General features: G+C 38.3%; 1 protein-coding gene across 5 annotated transcripts in view; it reads right to left on the bottom strand.

The window, feature by feature from the left end:
* THSD7A (thrombospondin type 1 domain containing 7A) overlaps positions 1-20,771 on the bottom strand; it is a 257,860-nt gene extending 237,089 nt beyond the window's left edge. For 2 of the 5 annotated variants that reach the window (XM_085538563.1, XM_085538566.1), the window contains exon 1: positions 20,722-20,771. The gene's annotated coding sequence lies outside the window, so the exon portion shown is untranslated. Of the gene's footprint in view, positions 1-20,019; positions 20,160-20,572 lie in introns of those variants that run through there. The other 3 variants (XM_085538564.1, XM_085538568.1, XM_085538562.1) reach the window with 2 other exon arrangements.
* Between the last annotated feature and the right edge of the window lie 582 nt (positions 20,772-21,353).

Below are 21,353 nucleotides of genomic sequence, written 5' to 3'. Positions count from 1 at the left end.
AAGCGAAAAAAGGAAAAAAACACAAAACCAGTCATTCAGTAGGAAGAGATTGTGTGTTATCTGAGCTTCTAACAAAAGAGCTTTTTAAGCATGTTTGGGATGCATGATAGACACTCATCACAGTGCATGTCAAGTCTTATACTCCACACATTTACCTCATTACCTAGAGATAAATGGTGATTCTTGCCTCACTGAGAAGGAGTTCTTTACCACAGAGACATTTTCTGTAAGTCTTAGAAGGACAGACTAAAAACATGTTGTTTTTCTGCCATTAGGAATATAGTGGTAAACATATAGGTTAAAACAATAGCAAAGAGTTATCAAACAAGTAAAACAGATTTCATTACTTTGGGGTTATAACTGTCATTATGGGAGATCACACACTTCAAGCTTCTATTTCCATTTATTTTGGAAATCATGGAAATTTCAACCTTGCAGAAATGACTGGTACATATATTGGCATTTTCTGGACAAGTGGAAGATAATGAGCATGTGCTCCTTTTTGCATAAGCATAATAAACAGGATTTTTATATTTAACTTACTAAGTATCAGGACAAATATTTTATTACAAGCCTAACAAATTCAGGGAAGCTAAAGCATTTACATATACTTACATACATACACAACTGTAAATATCACTAATATATAACTTTTAACTTTGTCTTGTTTATTTAAGTAGGTCAAGTCTTTAGCCTTGATCTGGAAATTAGTATCTCACAGACCTGACAGAGGACTGACCAGAATGTCTCCCAGAGGGTGCATCAGGTTTCCAAGGACCTTTTTTTGCCCTTCTTGAGTATCTTTGCTCTCAATTTTATCTGAAGCCTGAAGTTTGCTCTCTTTCCAGAGAAAGCTACACAAATGTCCCCCAAGGTATATTTTCTCCTAGTACTGTCAGGCAGGTATAGTATAGCTCAACTTGAGAAGGAAAGCATGCCCCTAGACTTGCTGGAATATAGTGAATGCATCCGTCACAAAGGGATTATGGGCATTTTCAGTGCAGAGACAGAACAGATCTCATATTTGATTGAATTAAGAATCCAAAAGTACAAGCCTGTGGTGATGTTAGGTACGTAGAATGTCTCTTATAAAATATTTAGCTACTTTTCAAGTAAATAAAGCCTGAGGTGGCCATTCCATGACAACAGACATATTTTGTTAAAGATTATTAAATTAGAATCTTCCACAAGAGATAGCATAGGAAATAATAGATGTATATACACAATAAAAATAATACAAAAGTAGATGTCTACATTTAAACCACATAGTTGAAGTAGCATTCAATAAATTAAAAACAGTTTGAAAGGCTTATATTAGTAGTATGAAAATTCAGTGGGAAAATGTGAACGTATCAGTGAATCTTAAGTTTCTTCAGGTAAGAAGGAAGGTTCTAACCAAGTCTTGAAAAATTAACATTAGCCTAAAATGCAAGGAATTATTTTCATGTTTTTCCTCTTTTGTCAGAATGAGAATTTAGGCCATACTTTTCTTTCCCTAGGGAAGTCTTAGAAATGCTTATTGTCCCCATTTACCAAATATAGCCCATAGCAGTTTTCTTCTATTATGGTGCATTCCTAATATTGCTCATGTATTCAGACTAGAGTATTTACTTTACTGAAACTCCTTTCAAGAATTAACTGATTAGTATGAGCATACAGCCTTACTCTGTCTGCAGAATTAGCATATCCAACCCAAATCAATTCCACTAGTGAGAGCTTTTTTGCTGTTGTCAGGCATACAAAGGACTTGAAAAACAATTCACCATGTGTGAGGTAAAACAAACAAACAAACAACAAAAAAGAAAAAAAACACAAGAAAACTATAACAGCGTTCATTTTCATTACACACAGTCTTGTGATTTCATGAAAGAAGTGAATAATACATGAGTCTATTCTTCTCAAGGAAAGAATACATGCTAAGAGAGAATACTAAACAAATTCTGATCTGTACTGTATCCATGCAATCTGAGTTCATTGAACAACCTCTGACTGAACAACCACAGATATACAGTTTGGCTCATACAGTGTATATGTACTGTCTGAGACATACAACTCTAAATCACTCTCTAGGGGACACTACCTCCAGTAAAAATTAAGGATTTTAATTTGAACACAGTATATAAAATAAATGTGAGGTATGAAAGAAGTAAATAATTTCCTAAACCATTCTGAAACAAACAAACAAAGCCTACCATTTGAAGTTCTCTACAATCAGAGACAGCAACAAATGGTAGTCAGCTTGCTATGACATGCCTATAGGATGACTTCAATAATTTTGGGTGAAGCAGAACCTTAAATGAAATCATCAACTTCACTGCTAGAACAGTGTTCTGAATGTTATCTGCTTTTTGTTTTATTTTATTAGAATAACGATAATATCAATTCTTTATTCATATCCTAATAATCTATATATTATAATCAGTAATATATATATCAATATATATTATTATATATATTATATAATATATATATATATATTATATATATATCAATAATTATATAATATAATCAGTATAACGTGAGACATTACACATTAACACAAACTGTTCGGAGAGAATGGAAAATAAATTTACCTACAGATAACCATTCATTAATTTCTTGAATGATTAATTCATATTCATACAGATAATCAAAAAAGTAGAAACTGTAAATTCTATCTATTTCTTTTCTGAAATGTAATATATAAATGAGATTTGATTTTGTCATAGCAATTGCTACAGCCCTAGACTTATCTTGTCAAAATGCCCTGAGATGCATAGAAAACTCCAGGCAATTTTCCAGTGCCCTAGAGCACAGCTATATTCCTCTATTAGTTCTCCAGTAAGTGGAATCATTAGCGAAGACAAAGTCTTCATATGCATTTAGAATCAGATTTTAAATAATGAGAAAAAGGTATACAATATCATCATTTCCATAAAAATATCTTTCTGCTTTACTATGAATTACCTGCCAGACTGTCTACCTTTACAAATGTGCACAGCCAATCTACACAAAATGCTACATGATTTTAAGCTTTTCACTGAGGACTGTTGACAAGTACACTGACAAGCAGGGGATTCCAAATCAACTGTCTTATCACTCAATAGTCAAGTAATGGCAATAGAATGACAATGTTTTGAATTACCATACCATTGGCAACCGGTTCTGTAAGTGCACTGTATTGAATTCAGTTTTACTATGCTTCCACTACACTGGTCAAGGAAGGAATAAATACCACAGCTATCTGCATAGTGCAGTTCCTTCCAACAATCTGAGGCTTAGTACATCATGCACATAGCCATGTTACATGACAGCCTTCCAGGGAAGGGAACACAATGCAACACAATTAACTGCAATATTTTTCATCCAGAAATGTGTTTATGTAGATCCATGGCTGCCCAGTCAAGGAGAGAGTGAACACCTTCAAAATGACATATAGCCGGGGAGAAGAGCAAGGACTGGGTTCAGAAAGAGATGGCTTGGGAGATATGGTGAAACCACAGGAAGACCATGGTCACATCAACTTTGCTACCTCTGTACATATGAGGAAAGCTGCCATAACAATCTCAGCTGGGAATAGTGTCAGTCCCTGCTTGGTGTTGCCAGATGAAGCCTCTATTTTTGTAACAGCGAGATAAGGCATGGAATAAGGCACAACTGGTCAACACAAAGAGGTAAAAGCACCGGGGTCATAAGACAGTTTATCTTCACATGTTTTGGATTTAGTCATTGAATAAAGCCCAGCAGGAGAAAACATCCTCATCTCAAAGCTTAAAAGATAAATCTGTCTTATAAATATTCCATTGCACTGCTATGTTAAGAATCTTCTACTATTATTCAGATGAGTTTTAATAAAGATTTTAATTACAAAAATAAGTTTGACTAAAGAGCACTCTTACTAAGGCAAGAAGCTGTGTGTTTGAAAACCCAACATTTCTTATCTTGGACTGGATAACTCACTAAACACAAGTATGTGCACTGAACAATGTGAAATTATTAAATCATTCACTGCCCTCTTGCCCTGCTGGCCACCCTTCTTTTGGTTTAGCCCAGGTCACATTTGGCCTTCCAGGCTGCAAATGCAAATGTTGGCTCACATCAGGCTTTTAGTTTGCCAGAACCACCAAGGCTATCTTTGCAGGGCTGCTTTAAAGGAGTCCTTCTCCCATTCTTTACACATTTGGAATTGCCCCAACACAAGTACAACACCTGGCACTTGGCCTTGTTGCATCTCACTAGGTTTATATGGGCCTCCTCTACAATTCGGTCCAGGTTCATTTGGACGGCATCCATTCCTTCTATTCTCAGCTGCACTACTAAACTTAAAATCATCCACAAACTTGTTGAGGGTGCGGTCAGTCCCAATCTCTAGATCATTGATAAAGATGTTAAAGAGCACTGGTACCATACCAGAACCGCTAGGAGTCACTTTCATTACCATCAATGCTACATTACCGACTGCAGTCTTATATTTTCCTGAGCAACTGGACAGGTAACCATCTGCTTATATGCAGAACGAAAAGTGCATTTTTCAAAAACACCTAGGTTTAGAGAGTAAAACAAGAGATACAGTATTTATCATAACTACCAATTTTTAAGAGCACTTTGCTTCAATTAGACATGCCTGGTTTGTTGTTCCTATCTTGGGGGAAAAAGAATAAGTCATAAATAAAATCCCCACTATAGCATGGAGTGTAGTGAATTTTAAATGAACCCCGCTGAGTTACACCCAATGGCAGTATCACTGTAACCTGAATTGAGAACACAATCTGAAAAAGATATATAGTTAAATAGAATACACCTATTTACATGTACAGCAATGAAAAAGGTCTAGATCTTTGATTAAACACAGTTCAGGAAAGCAATCTGATTGTTTTTCTTTCACTCACATACTATCAAGATAAAAACTACTTGAAGGTGGGGAGTGTGTGGGAAAATATTCAAAGATTACACATCATATTAGTAATACTTATTAATTCAATGCTGTTAGCATTCAGCAGTCACTCAATTTTCTATCACTAATTTTAACACAGTATTACTCTTCTTGTAATGAAATACACTACATTTAGAGTACATGTCCATGTACTCTAGAAAACGCAGCAATCTAACAAAACAACAACAAAAATTCTGCTGTCTCTTCTCCCTCGTAGTCAGCTGCAATCTAATGACAACTTTTGTTCCAGATCCTCAAAGTCAAGGAGCTTTTCTGGGACGTCCTAATTAAATTTATTTGCCATGGCCCATTTTTAAAGGTTCAAATTACATGTTTTTGAGAGATGAATGACAGATGGGAATTCAAACATTATGGACAGTCATTTTGTTGATTACTTACATTCTACTGAATCACTGAATTTTTTTCATTAGCTTTCTTTTGGGTTTTTTTCAAAAAGACTTGTCACAAAATTCTTTCAGCTTTTTGGTAGTTATAAGAAGCCTTAAGACTGAATTATATTAATTCTGAAAATTCCTGTAAGGTTTCATATCAATTCAGATTTCTACACCTTTGATTAAAGCAACTGATGAAGCAAAGAGGAATATATAAATGGCTTTGACAATAAAAATCAAACTTAACTAAAAAAGAAACTTTTTCAGTCAGACATTTGCATGACCATAACCAAATACTATGATTGAGCATATCTTCATAGATAACTTTAAGGGCTCAGCAAAGTCTGAATATTCATCAGGATTAATGACAGTCATTCTCAATATATTAACTTCATCTACTCCATGGTTCTCACTACAAAAGACCAAGAGTCCTTACATCCCATTGAAAGGCATGATTTTATACACCAAAATCATTAACTGCAGGTGCAGAATAGTCAAAGACCTGAGATTTTTAGAAGTTTTAGGATTTTTAAGATTTAAGATTCTTTAAATTGGTGAAAGATGGTTTTGAAGGATGGAAAATTCAGTAGATAAGGAGTTTAATGGATGGCCTAGAACAATCAGCTACAAATCTCTGGACTATCGCCAGGTGGAGGCTAGTGTTGAGTGGTGTCCCTCAGGGGTCAGTCTAAGGACCAGTGCTCTTCAACATCTTTATTTTGTTATGAGAAGGAGGAGCAGCAAGGTGAGGGCTGGCCTGCTCAGATGTAATATCAGAAAATTTGCAGATGACACTATGCTCGGTGGTGCAGTTGATAGAACAGAAGGAAGGGATGCTATCCAAAGGAGCTTGGACAAGCTTGAGAAGTGGCCTTAACAAGGGTCAACAAGGTCAAATACAAGGTGTTGCACTTAGGACAGGGCAGTTCCGTGTATGGGTATAGACTGGCAGAACTGATTGAGGGCAGTGTGTATTTGCAGCCTGGAAAGCCAACTACATTCTGGACAGCATCCAAAGAGGGGTGGCCAACAGTGTGAGGGAGGGGATTGTCCGTCTCTACTCTACCCTCATGAAGCCCCAAATGGAGGACTGTGCCCATGCCTGAAGCCCCCAGCACAAGACATGGAGTTGCTAGTCCACAGTAGGATCATGAAGATGATCAGAGGGCTGGAGCACCTCTCGTATGAAGAAAGGTTTGAGGGAACTGATACTACGCAACCTGGAGGAGAGAAGGCTCTGTGGAGACGTTGCTGAGGCATTCCAGTACTTACAGGTAACTTAAGAACAGCAGGGAAACCAACTTATTACATAGTCTAGCAGTGATAAGACAACGGGGAATTGTTTTCAGCTAAAAGAGGGGATCTCGATTGGATGTTCAGAAGAAATTCTTTAATCAAAGTGTGGTAAAGCACTCCCTGATAAAATAGAACAGACTGTCCAGAGATGCTGTGAATGCCCCAACCCTGGATGCATTCAAGGCCAAATTAGATGGGGCAACCTGACCTAATGGGTGGCAGCCCTGCCCATAGCAGGGGGTTAGAACTGGATGATCCCTAAGATCCCTTTCAATTTAAGCCATTCTATGATTCCAAGTATTGATGAGAGCGACCTAATTCCTGAATGATCTCATTTATGTAATGTAGCAGACTTATTAAGGAGCTAAACCGTTTTCAAAACAGTTTATTTTCACTTGCTCTTTTCTTAGCACCACAGCATGACTGTGTGCAGCTAACGCTCTGTGACAGATTTCGCCTGCTGCAAATTACTCTAAGGAAGAGAGACTTCATGGCATGCTGCTCTTGTGACTTTAAAGCAAATTAAACTGATTTGATACTGAAAAAACAAAATAAGGCCAGCAGCACTGATGGGACTCTTAGGGGGACATAGTCCATGCCAGCAAGCCAAGATGCAAAGCACAGTACTGCAGGCTGGGGGAAGAATGCAGGTCTCAGCTACCCACACACTTGAGGTCCAAGGCATGGAGAACCAATTAAATGGCAGTGATATCACACCCTGGGGAGCTAAGGGGCAAAAAAAGCACCAAAAATAAAGAAGCACAATGAAAAACAACCAAGAAAACATTTTTTCACAGTGAGGTTCTTGGCTTGGTTAATGAGGCTGAAGAGGAATTAGCAATGCAACACTGGCTTCTTCAAGATTCCAGGCATGGATTCATTTGGGAAACTTAACACATAGTACTTAACTTGAAATCAGACAATCACATGAGATAACAAAATTTCAGAAGAGAATTAATTTTTTGCTCTTCCTACCCTATTTTGTATTCAAGCTGGAGGGAAACTTGTAGCAAGAACAGCCTACAGATGGAAAATAGCTCAGGTCTCATTTAGAGTTTAAGAAGTGCTCAGCACTTTCTGTACAACTTCTGGTTGAGTTAAAGCAAAGGCAGGATGTTAATCTCATTCACAAAGGGCCACAAGGGACCTTTAAAGATATGCCATATTACACCTTCAAGGAACATGTTCATTTTTACAAGTCTGAAACCAGCAAGAGTACAAGCTGATTTCTGTGGAGTTAATAAAAATGCAGTAAAATCACCACCATTCTTTTCCAGGAAAAAAAAAAAAAAAAAAAAAAAAAAGTTAAATTCTCCCCTCGCAACTTCAGTTCAATGTGATTTAATAAAGACTGGAATTTTTTTATCATACTTCTATTTTCTAATTATCTCTCACATGAGAAATGCTCAAAGACTCTTTCATTTCTCCATCTTAATTATTTTATTTCTAATACCAACTAGGAAAAACTATTTGCACAGAAACAGGATTCCCAGACTAGCAGAGCAGCAAAAGCTCACTTGAACTTCTCTGCTTTTCCCCATAATTTCACATTTAGATAAAAAGCTACAGAGAAAATAGTGCCCATGACAACAGCGCAGCATTTCTGGCTCTGTCTTGGCTTCTTTCTGAGGCCAAAAGTAGAAATGGCAACAGCCTCAGCCCCACGGATGTTTGGCTTTCTAACTGCCTATAAGAGCTTTTAATCCTGTGCCGCCCTGACAAAAGCTGGTTAACAGACATCACACCAGGAAGCACAAGTCTTTCTGCTGGTAGGCAAGATAAAATCAAGAACAGATAATATGCATGTGTATTTTCATCGTTACTAAAACTCTTCAGACTGCCTTGACAGCATTATTTTTATTGGAACTCATTAGGAAAAGAAACACATTCAGTAAATGGGACTATTTTTGGAAATATGCAAACATTTCATTCCCCTCCTAAGAGGCAACAACTTTTCTCAGTATGAAACAAAGTACAGTTACTTAAACAAGCCCAACCAATGCTTTGCAGTTTATTCTTTTTAAAATCAAAGACAGATGTGCTCTAGTTCAACATTAATTATCATCAATAATGCAAGAGAGGCCATAGTAAATAAAAACAGAGTATCAACAAGCACATATTTCACCAAAAAAAAAAAAAAAAAAAAAAAAAAAAAACCAGTAACAATAAATAAACCACCTAGTTCTCATCTCCAGCTGCTTGCAGCTGGAAGCACTGTGGTGCAGGGTGGAGTAATGTTAGCTCAATCTCACGTGCCTCTCATCAGCTCCAACTATATTGTGAAAGAAAAGTGACATTCAGATTTCAAGATATTTTTAAAACACTTCTAGCTTGCATAAATACAGAGGGTATTGTTCTCCTTTTATTGTATTTATTCTGTTTACATGTCCTCTCAGCTGAAAAGAAATTGCTTTGAGACTTTCTTGTTTATTTGGAAAGTCCAGTATTCCTTAAATCTGTTGTTCAGACACAGCTAAATCCTTTCCTGAAGTGTACTCAGCACACAGAGGCTCTTTGTTGCACTTGACTGCTAGGAAAACAAGAAGCAAGAATGTCCTAACTCACCATGGGCAAACAGCCATATTTTAATAATGCTTATAAATTCACAGCTTGGAAGGACACCAACAGACACAACTGACAGTGGTGGTAGCACAGTATGAAACATGGATGCAATCCTCTGAATATTTGAACACATGAGAAATAGCATTGTTAATATTGCATACGCACAATATGGCAGATCTCAAACAGAGCATGCACCTGCTAGACAAAATATTTCACTCATGAAACCTGATAGCACAAAAACAATTTTTACCGAGGCCTAATGTTCACCCTCACTGAAAGCCCTCTGCTGACATTAAGTCCCTCCTGCTTTGGTTCATAAAAACAGGATAGGAATGACAGAGAAAGCTGCTTCTGCCCCCCACTGAGGATTCACAAAGGGAGCACTCAGCTTCCCATGGATCATGCCAAAACCTTCACTGATATAGCACAGCTTATGAACAAATCTTTTCAGTGGCACTGCTTACACCTCTGATGAATACACACATACAGGTGCTGTTTCTCAATCTGCAGTTCTCAAATCACTGAGAGAGATCTCAAGAACAATGAGAAAAACACATTAAGTATTTCTTTGGGTAAGTGCCCAGATCCAGGGTCAAAGGCAAAGACATGAATTCTACCGAGTTGGGCAGACTACTATATTTTCCTTTTTATAACTTCTGTCACAAGTATTTCTAATTATCTCTCACCATCATCAGGAACAATTGCTCCTTTCTGATAAAGTACAGATTAAAATTGCATTCAGAGTTTAAACTTCCTAGAAGTAAACATGTTCCAGAGCCCAAGAGTTTCTGTCTCCAGGTAAAGAAGCTACACTGCAGAACTTGTTCGGGTGGACATAGGACTATTAAAAATTACTTTTGATGCCAACTGCTGTTTTGAAGCATCTCAGTGTGAACAACAGATTCTGTGACACCAGGATGAACTCTTCTAACAAACTGTCACAACTTTGAGAAGAACAGCTACAAAATTTGATCAGAAAAATCTGATCTAAAAACATGGCAGCTGTGTGAATTAAAGAGGATATATAAAAGTTGGTAACAAAGCTAATACCAAATATGTCTGTGCTGCTTCAGTAATGCTAAGACTGAAAATAGAGGTAGATTAATTTATGTGTATATGAGTGCATTCCTCTGTATATACACATACATGGGTGTAAAAAGGTACTACATTCATGGAAAATAAATAGACTATTACTAGAGCTCAGTTACATATATGCAATAGTAGAAGAAAGAAAATGATAATCTAGAAATGATACAGGATCTCCATCTGTGAAGAAACTACATTAATTCATAAAAACACCATATGGATGCATAAGTATATACATCCACATTATATATTTATAGAATGCATATATTCAGTATGCACATAGCTATAGTTATACACGAATGAAGTAAAGTTAAACATTCAAAAAATATGCCTTAGAACTTTCATATATTTAATAAAATACAATGTGGTGTTGCACAACACAAGCTGCACACAACCAAGCTGCTGGACAGCTAAATAGCTACTTCCATGTCAAAGAACTAAGAGGCCCTCCTGAAGCCACAACTGGCTTCTCCAAATCAGATTCCACCCCTAAAAATAAATAAATAAATAAATCTGTAACACAAGACCACTAAACTTTCCTAAGCAAAAACAAAACCATATTTGTCACAGATCAAAAATCACAATCATTGGAGTTGGCTTGCATAGAAAACACTGCAATTTAAAGATACAGTCTAAAAAGTGCATAAAAGTGGTCTAAGAGGATTCAGCTTAATCAAAGTCTTTCTATCATCTTTAGTATCAGTGGTATCATCCCAACAGTTTTTGTTCTCTGGATGTTTTCTACACCCATTTTCCTCATTTGTGTGGACTATACACATGTTCATGGGAAGCTTGTGAAATCTAACTAATCAACATGTAAAATATCAAGTCACAACAAAATACAGGTGTCAGATCGTGCAAAAAAAATCGAGGGTACCACTCTCTCATTTGATCATTGCATGTTCTGATGTATGGCAAAGACCGAGGACATGCCATCATTTTCTGTAGTGAGCTTAGGTGAGAGTTGTTGGGATGTACAAGATGATGATGAAAGAGCTGGAGAAACTTGGAAGGAAAGCAACAAAGTATATCAGCAAAATAGAAGCTACAGCAACTAAGGGCAAGTATTTCTTCTCCTTTCGTAAACTTTTTCTGTATTCAGGGGATAGTAAATTGTTTCCTCTTTGGAAAAGTAGCATTATGTAAGCAGTTATAAAAGCAACACACCAAGCCACATTAACAACAGGCATCACGGAAGTCATGCTTTTACTACAGGAAAATCCTCATTTTTCTCTAAGTATCTATGAACTGAAATTTCTCATAATGCTCAGACTCAACGTCAGACAAATTTTGTATTATCTGATAAACAGCTAACACTGTAAGAGATCACAAACCAAATCTGCCTGCTTTCCCTCTGAATTGCAGCCTAATAACATATTTGGAGGCAGACTTCAAGCAAGCTACTATGGGAGGAGACTTGAAATACTAGTTAAAGCAGCAGTGTTTCATGACAAAGTATTAGTTATAAAATGATATGCTTTTTTCAAAAGCAAAAGATGGTTTTACTTCAAAAACATTCAATTCTATTACTGAAAAGCAACCAAGCATTTAAACCTATTTGCAAATAATTTTCAGACATACAACATGCTCTTGTGGATACGCACATAACTAAATGCAGTTTAAGCCTCCTCTGCTGCTCTTATACAAGTATGAATTATAATTAACTCCATTTAGTAAGAAGACTACTGAAGAAATAAAATGCATATTTAATATATGAGCTGTTTGAATGAGTTGAAATCAGGGGCCAAACACATGCAAATAAAAGGTTAAAGAGCTTAATTTTCTTCAGCCCAGTATCTGAAGTCCCACTTAAAAAATGTAGGTCAAGTTTCATACTGCTTCCAAAGTTTCTTAAAGTCAGCTTGCAGCAAAAGCCTGACCCATTTTGAGTTGGCCCATCAACAATTAAAAAAACATGAAAGATCAGATGGCTGCATCACTTCTCATAATATTTTTTTCATTATAGGACTAATATATGAAACACATTATCATCTGAAGTTCATCCTGTGAAGAGATTACTATGACAGACTAACACATGTCTCAAGGATGATTAAGGAGTTCAAGGTAGAATAGGTCTTCTGTGTTTAATTTACTAATTCCAACAGTGAACAACTGTTAACATGAAGGTCGATCACAACATAGAATGATTACTTTCTCCAAACAACGTGCATTAGTTCCATAAATAAATATATAATACACACACACAAAACAGAAAGTACAACTTACCTTACTGCTTTTCTTTCACTTTCACTTCCACTCTGAAACTATTAACATTACACTGCTTCATTCTTTTGAGAAGCTAAAGAACAACACTTCCTCACTAACTCTAATATCTTGTTTTGTAAGCATTTAAAGAAGAATGGCAAGCATTAAGATAAGTTTGGGATACATTTCTTCTAATTAGTACAACTGACCTAAATTCTATTCCACCCAAGAATGTTAATTGGCGAATTATCTTTTGCAAAACTCATTCAAAACATTTAAGTAAGAGGAGGAATATTTATATGCTAAAAATCACCTTTTCTGAGGCATTTTAAAAAATAATTATTATTAAACATTTTTTTTTCTGAAGAACAGTTGCCAGGTATATTTTTGTCTGTTCATCTGCTCCTAAATCCAAAGTAACTACATTGTATTTCTTGATTTCAGTGCAGCAGCAGAAGGCATGTAATAGTTCTCTCTCTAAAAATCCCTGCTAATACAAGTTAACGCATTATTCCAGGTATAAATATGGCAAATTTCTCAATACATGTACAGAAGGCCTACTCTGAGGATAAATAATGAGAAATTCAGGAAAAGCTGACTGATATGAACAGTTGCTCTGGTAAAAGGACTTTCATATCCTAGGAATTTCTTCTTCTAACTTCTGCATTTTGGTTTCTCGGATTATAAGCTGGGATACAACTCATTATTATCAGTCAAGTAGCTTCCAGTGGGGGCAGCTTTGAAGATCACTTTTAATATCAGTAGTTTGCATTTATCTAAGTTTTCATTTTCAAAGAGTACAGTGCTCCCAAACCTGACATACGTGTATATGAACTTCTATTTAGATATTTCATTGAAATTATAAATATATAAACATTTATAAACAGAAATGCATAACCTATCAATATATAGCTTAACTATTATTTTTATATATATATAAGGCCAAATGATAGAGCAAAGTATAATCATACTGATATCATTCTCTTGTGGAGAACCATCTGAAGCTCTCTGAAGACAAGATTACTTTTGTGTAGAAGCTAAATAGTATAACCTTCATTTATTTAAACAACATGTTATGAAAACCTGAGGGAAAAGCACAATTTGTTCTACAAAGGAATCTTGGATAAAGCTCTGTTTGCACTATTTCTCTTTACACAGAACAGACATTACGATAAAATCCGATTTTCAGAAAGAATTACTTCTGTTGAAAGTTTTCAACAAATATATTCATAATTTCCAACTGTTTGTTTTTACATGTGGTACTCAGATCAGATATTTTATATCAGGAAAAAAAAATAAAAGAAAACCCATCTGTTAAACTACATGCATGCATGTTCTGTTTGGACATTTCCTATCTAGCAAATGGCATTAGTTCACCTTCAGTGAAATCAATTATGCTTACCGTGCAATATTTGAAGGGTACATTATATTGCAGTTTACCTCTTTCCCCCTACTCTATGCATGTACTTCTCCAGCTGCACAAATTCATTTTGACCAGAACATCTAAGAAAGAGCCAAGACAGAAAACAACTTCCCATTATATATATATATATAAAACGGGCTACAACCTTTTCCTCAGTGCCAGCTCCTGAATTTCAATAAAGAGGACAAAACTCCTCTCCTGCTGAAGCAAAAGGGAGCTCCGATACTGATTTCAAGAATATCCTTCAAACTCAGAAAACATGTATGGAGTTTCACTAATTGTTTATTTAGATAAATGATCTTTTACCAGGTTTTCTATTTACTTTTAGACACAACTGGTAAAGTTTATTTGCCCGTAATTACTGTAAAAGCCTAACATATATGTAACTTCTGAATCGCATCCTATTTCCAAGTATAATGAACCTCAAAATCCAAGATTGATTTTGGCTTCACTTGATCAATACTAATCTCCAAGATACATTAGGCTTTACATTGACCTAAACAAAAAAGTCATTACATGTATATTAGTCAAACTCCAAAACATTTATTAAATTAATTTCAGAGACCACAAAAGGTGCATTGTTACCACTGTTTCTGCCTTGGATTTCCATCCATCACCCTTAAGAAGATTTACATGCAACTAATAATTCACATAATCAGATAGTCACTGTAGTGGATTTCTCAAAATGTCTTGACCTGTATACTATTATCTTGAGATTCATCTTCTTGTATCTAATTGGAGGAACAACAGCAAATGACACAGCTATTGGACTATTAGAATCCAATCTTACATACACAGTCAGAAAACAAATCTCAATCTTAGGGTCAGAACTGAATTTGAAGACAGGAAAGAGCGAAAGTCGTTACATTTAGACTAAGCCCCACTGAAAGCAAAGTATAAGAAAATTTCAGTCAAAGGATTCAGCCAGCACATTTTTAAACAAAATCACAGGACTCGGAAATGCATTCATATAAAGCTTATTTTGAAAAATACAGATTTCTGACATTTTTCATTATATTAGCTAACTTCAGGATAGGAATATAAAACCTACGTATGCATCAAAGTAATTGTTAGAATTATGGCAAAATTGTTATCTATGTATGTAGGTTAGGCTCCTGGTCTCTTTTATTCCCTTTTTGAAAATAAAAAACCAACTTCCATGTAACAGAGACACACACACATAAAAAGAGGGATTAGTAAACATAAGCTATGATTTATACTTTTTGAAAGTAAATCTAGTGACTTCAACTAACACATTTTTCATTTCTTGCAATACAAAATGTAATTTTGCCTCCCTACAACATTAGAGATTTCAACAGAAGCATCTGTATTTCAGCCAGATAACACAATTTACACTTTGCATAGTAAAGAACTGATATTGTTAATTATTTGAGGCAATAACCATGCGTTCATTCTCTCCCTCAGGCACATTAACCTAAATTAAATAATTAATTTTACCACCTAGCTCTAATGTTATTAGACAAAACTAATATGAAACATTCCATGAATGACCGTCCAGAAGTCTTAGCACAGTAAAAAACAATGTAATACCATTCACAATATACAGCTATTATATTTTTGTAAATTACTCACAAACACTTCAATAGTAATAGATATTATATACATAGAAGCTTAACACATCAAAAGTGTTAGCATTAAAACTCTTATGTTTAAACTTTCTGCTGTCTTATCTCCAGGGAATTTCAATACTAAAAGACATAAGAGTATGAAGACAAAAGAAAAGCTATTAGCAATCAAACAGAAAAAGAAACATTATAAGTAGTAAAAAAGACAACAAAACTGGATCCAGTCCAGGCTGCACCACAAGAAGTGTAGTTAGTAGGGTAAGAGAAGAGATCACTCCCCTCTGCTCTGCTCTTTTGAGATCCCACCTGAAGTAGTGCACCCATGTCTAGGGCTCCCAGCACAAGAAAGATGAAGCTTTTGGACAGTGTCCAGAGGAGGGCCATGAAGAAACATTTAAGGTATTGGGCTTGTTCAGCCAGGAGAAGAGAAGGCTCCAGAGAGACCTCATTGTGATCTCTCAGTACATAAAAAGGACATACAGGAGAGATGGGGTGAAATTCTTTATTAGGCAGTGAAATTATAAGACCAGGAGTAATGGCTTTAAACAAGAAGAAGGGAGATTGAGATTAAATGTTAGAAGGAATTCTTTCATTCAGAGGGTTTTGAGACACTGACATGGACTGCCCAGAGAAGCTACAGGTGCCTCATCCCTGGAGACATTCAAGGCCAGGCTGGATGGAGCCCTGGCAGCCTAATCAGGTGGCTGGCAAATGTACCTTCAAACCCAAGTCATTTGATGATTCTGTGTCTAATGAAGAGGTAGGAGCTATAATAAAGCTTGTGTTATTACCTGAAATAAAGCAGTTTCATTGAATCTGACTGTATGTGTCAGATATGTGTGTGTGTGTGTGTGTTATAGGCACTAAAAGTCTTCTAAGCTTAATATTGCTTTTCATTATTGATGTCAGAATTTCAGCTCCACAGACTTTTGGGGAAATTCTCCTGGCTGCCCTTGATATTTTAGTGCAAGAAAAGACTATCAGGAAATATCTACGTTTTAGGTTTTTTAATATTCATCTTACAAAAGCAGTTTGCTTGGAAAGCATTTAAATATGTCATGAATTCAGGAGGAATTGATGAGTGCATTATGTCCCGCAGTGGCAAGGAGTGAATCCCAAGCACAGTCTGAGCCATGAGCCAGCAGAGACATTCATCTCCCTCTTGACTTGAGAGTTCCTGGAGGAAAAGCAAAAGCAACAAGAATAGAGAGCCAGGCTGCACACAATGTGGATTTGGCTTGTTCAGGCACAGAGAAGTAGCTTAAACCTGACATAGAAGAGGGGAAATCACTCAAGAGGGCTTAAACTTTGGCAAGAGCCAAAAGCAAAGAGTTGTGAAGACACAGATTGAGGGGGAACTGTAGTGGTACGTGACATGGCATGACATTTCAAGCTTTGACAGAAACTAAATGCAACCATTTTCCTGAGCCCATACCACTGTTAAGCACGCAAACCCTTCTGTAAAAGAGAACCTTCATCTCGAAAATTTTGTAGAACTTCCCCATCCCTCCCCTGCTGCCACTTTAGTACTTTAGAACCCTCTTACTCTAACGGAGGAAGTGGTCTGTGAATTTCTGAAAGTAAACTTTATTGAGGTTGTTCTTGTGCTAAAAATGTCCTTTATCCTCAGGTGAGTATTTCCTTTACATTTTTTATTATAATTATTTATTTCTAAGTTTCTGTTACAGAACAAAACTTTCATATGGTAAGAACATGAGAGCTAACTGACTACAACATCATTCCAAGGCCTCAGTTTTGTCATCTTATAACATAGACATTATAGTTTCCCTCCTTCCTCCCAAAAAACACCTTTGGTTTTCATCTGAAATGTCAAGAAAGCTGCTTCCCAGCCACATATCAAGAGTCAAACATGTGAAAGTTAAAATGTATTCCAAAATATCAAAACAGCAAATTTCAGCCTGTATTATGCTATTGACTCCCAAGAAGCCTACTATGCGTAACTGCCAAAAGGAGGCCTACTGACAACAAGTTTAACAGTAGCATAGAAATCTCCATACTTTCACTGGAGAGTTTTTAATGGTCTGCAAATGGAAATAAAGTTGAAAACCACCTCTGATATTACTGGGGCATCTTCTTTGCCTGTGGCAAGCTAAGGACAGGATACGGTTCTGACAGGCTGTGGTTGTGATAAGTAAAACCGACAGCTCAGGGGAGATATTGAATAACTTATCTCATGAATAACTTCACTTCTAGAAGAGAGGGCAACTTTCATGTCAGAACAGTCCAGAACAACATATTGAAATCATGATGTATGTACATACTAGCACTGTAGCTCATCTTTTCCCTCACCACCTTCACCACAACTTTCACCCTGGTTGGCAACATTGGTTGGTAAAAGTTGAAAGCACTAAGAAAGCAAATGAAAAAAGGTGGTTGCTTATTTTTGTTTGTTTGTTTTCATGTTACTAAAGGCAAAAAATCCAAGCTGTCCCTAATACCATTACATACTGTCATCTTTTCATGCAAATGAAAAGGAGCTGGAGAAGGTGACTATGCTATAAATACGAATTAATTTTAATACTGTTTTGCAGCTGTTAAAATTAAAATGTTTTCTCTTTCTGATTACATTCTGCATGCAATTTGAATACATTGATTAACTATTGATTAAGTGCAATAAAGCAGTGACTTGCACTTCTAGAATTTAAAGAGGTAAGTGAGAGGTAGGTACCAAGGAATTTAAATCATCTGACATTAACCGAATTGTTACCAAAGGAACTACTAAGAACGTAAAGCACAAGACAGAGGTATCAAGTGCAAACTCTGGTTAAAATTATTCCTTTCTTCTCTGTTCACATTTATATTTCAGTAGGGTGCAAATAAAAACTTTGTTGCTCTTACGTGGCTTTGATGGATGAGCTCACCCAGGTAGTCACAGTTCCTTTCCTCCATCCCTATGGCCATGTGCAACACTACATAAGAGCAATGTAGTATATGGTACATCAATGTGATACACAGTCTGTAGAATTACCATCAGAATATGATCACTCTGACAGCTTTCCACCACTCGCTCTTGTCATAAACCACAGCGAGGTTTTCTGTTATGTTGTACTTCCCAGTAAAACAAATGACAAAACTCAAGAAATACCATGATACTGCTAAAGAGGCCCTAAATTCCTCAGCAAAGAAAGACAAGCCATCTACAATGTTAACCTTCAGAGTAACTCGAGAACCACAAATCTGGGCAAGGTCAAGTTTCACTTCACCAGAAAAAAGAAAAAAAAAAAATGCATTACTACCATACTGCCCTAAAACCATGTCAGGACAGGTCTAACAAAATCACAGAATCACAGAATGACCCGGGTTGGAAGGGACCTCAAGGATTATATAGTTCCAACCCCCCTGCCTAGCAGGGCCACCAAACATACACATTTACTAGATCAGGTTGCCCACGGCTCTGTCTAACCTGGTCTTGAACACCTCCAAGGACAGGGCATCCACAACCTCACTGGGCAGCCTGTTCCAGGGCCTAAGCACTCTCCTAGTGAAGAACTTCCCCCTAACATCCAACCTAAATCTTCACTCTTTTAACTTAAAACCATTTCCCCTAGTCCTGCTATTATCAGCCCTTTCGAAGAGTTTACTCCCCTCCTGGGAGTAAGTTCCCTTCAGGTACTGAAAGGCTGCAATGAGGTCACCCCGCAACCTTCTCTTCTCTAGGCTGAACAAGCCCAACTCCCTCAGCCTGTCCTCATAGGGGAGGTGCTCCAGCCCCCTGATCATCTTCGTGGCCCTCCTCTGGACTCTTTCCAAAATCTCCGTGTCTTTAAAATGAAACCATCAAAACAGGCTTTTTTAAAGAAGTCAGAGTTGATCACGTTACACACAACCAATGGCCTTAACAGAAAGCAAATCCTTCTGAAATAAAATCAGTAACATAGTCAAAAAGAGTACCTGATCATGAACAACACATATATGACCCACAGACATCTCCTGCTACTGAGTTTCAGCACATCATTCTCAAGCAACTTGGATGACCTTTGTCCCCCTGTCTCCTAGGTGCCCTTCACAAGATATGTCAGGAAAAATAAAAAGGGAAAAGGAAAAAAGAGGGAAAAAATGAGAGAGGAAAAAACAAAACAAAACAAAACAAACAAACAAACAAAAAAAAAAAACAACACCTAAAATTAGGAGATGACAGAGTGAGTCTTCTAACCTACACACCAACAGCAGATAATTTCACTGCATTATCCTACAAACTAAGAAATAAGCCAAGGAGCTTCAAAACCTGGATGATTTATAACACAGTAAAAGAGTTTGTTCAAATAACTTTCTTCAGTGCAGCTCCATCAAACTCAGTGCTGATGCATCAATTGCTAAATGCAACCACGGCAGAACTGTAATGCAAAATCCAGTATCCCAGCACTACACCTCAAGCAGTGCAGACTCCCCACAAAACCATACCCACACCCTGTATTTCAGTTTCCATCATTCTACAGACGTACGTTGCACTCAGCGAGGAGCTATTAAAAGAAAACACCGTCAACTCGCACACATGCCAGCAGCGTTAACTACAGCAGAGAATTTTTTCCACCCTACCTTGTCCTTCACTTTCCTCTGGGATGTTTAACAGCGCTCCAGAAGCAATCCCTTTCCACGCTGGACGAGCCTATTCCCATCCCCACGCTCCCGCACCCACCGCCCCGCCCGCATCTCTCACGCCCCAGCAGCGCACCGCTCGGGCCGGCGCAGCGCACGGGATTGAGTCGCTGCTGGCAAACAGACAACAACTCCGGCTCGGCTCCTGCCTTTACTGCTTCGTGTCCTTCAGAGAGTAATTATTTGCTTTAACAAGACAACGTGACAGTTTCACTCCCAAGGGCGAGCTTCGTTAGGGAGCACCCGACCAGCCCTCTCCGGCACTTCTGTGCCCACCGTTATCTTTGCTTTTTATAGAACTACCTTCGCAGCACATCTTTTCGTTTCGCCCACCCAAGAGCGTGACCACGGCCACTTTTAAACTCGTTCCGTTCTGCGTAACACCCCCGGAGCTCCCGGGCCCCGCAAGGCACTACGCGGCGCTCCCGCAGCCCAGCGCAGGGTGCGGTCCCGGTGCCGCAGGTGAGAGGCGACCGCGCAGAGATCCGCGCACCTTTCCGCTGCCAGACTTGTGTCACCGTGTCCCCCGGCCCGGTTTCGTAGAGCAGCTCCGGGCGCTGATGCTCCCCGCGGGGAGGGCGTACGAGGACACAGCGGGAAGGCAACGCTGCTTCCCGTACCCCTCGCTCTGCCCGCACTCACCGCTCTGCTCCGCTCCGGGCACCCTTCTTCCCTCCCTGTCCGCCTCCTGTGGTGGGGCGGAGGCTCCGCGCCCCCCGGTGCCCCGCGCCGCCCACGCTCCCTTCCGCGGGCACTCACCACTCCACCCCCCCCTCTCCTCCGGCATCACGCGGCCGTCCGCCCCTCCCGAGAGCCGCCGGCTCCATCCGCAATGCAGCTGCGGCCGCCCCGCTCCTCTGCCCGGCACCACACGGCCCGGCCCGAACCGGCACCTGCGCACCCCGCTGGGTAACTTTGCACCGCCAGCTGTGCGACGAGGGGAGAAGGGCGAGAGGACAGGGGAAAAAATAAAAGTGTCATAGCCAGAAGGAGTTCTGCAGACTGTTTCTCCCCCCAAAACCTATTACTGCGGTGGACCCCAGGGATGGGGAGAGATTAATTGCTCCGCGTTAGGAAGAAAATGAGAGATGTCATTAATCAAGGAAGTTGTAAATCATCCCCGTTTGGAGATGGAATTCGGAGATTAGCTGGGGCAGATGGCTGGCAAAAACACAGCGCTTGCCAGGACTGGCGTAAATCACTCAACTTCTGCGCTCACTTAACAGCCGATGACAGCACTACGAGCGTTTTCTTAAGAGAAGTGTTTCTTAGGA

The sequence above is a fragment of the Coturnix japonica genome, chromosome 2 (genome assembly GCF_054131305.1).
Source record: "Coturnix japonica strain WE chromosome 2, WE-NBRP24, whole genome shotgun sequence".
Taxonomy (NCBI): Eukaryota; Metazoa; Chordata; class Aves; order Galliformes; family Phasianidae; genus Coturnix; species Coturnix japonica.
The sequence above is the reverse complement of the archived record's forward strand: the minus strand, read 5'-3'. Positions and strand labels throughout refer to the sequence as shown.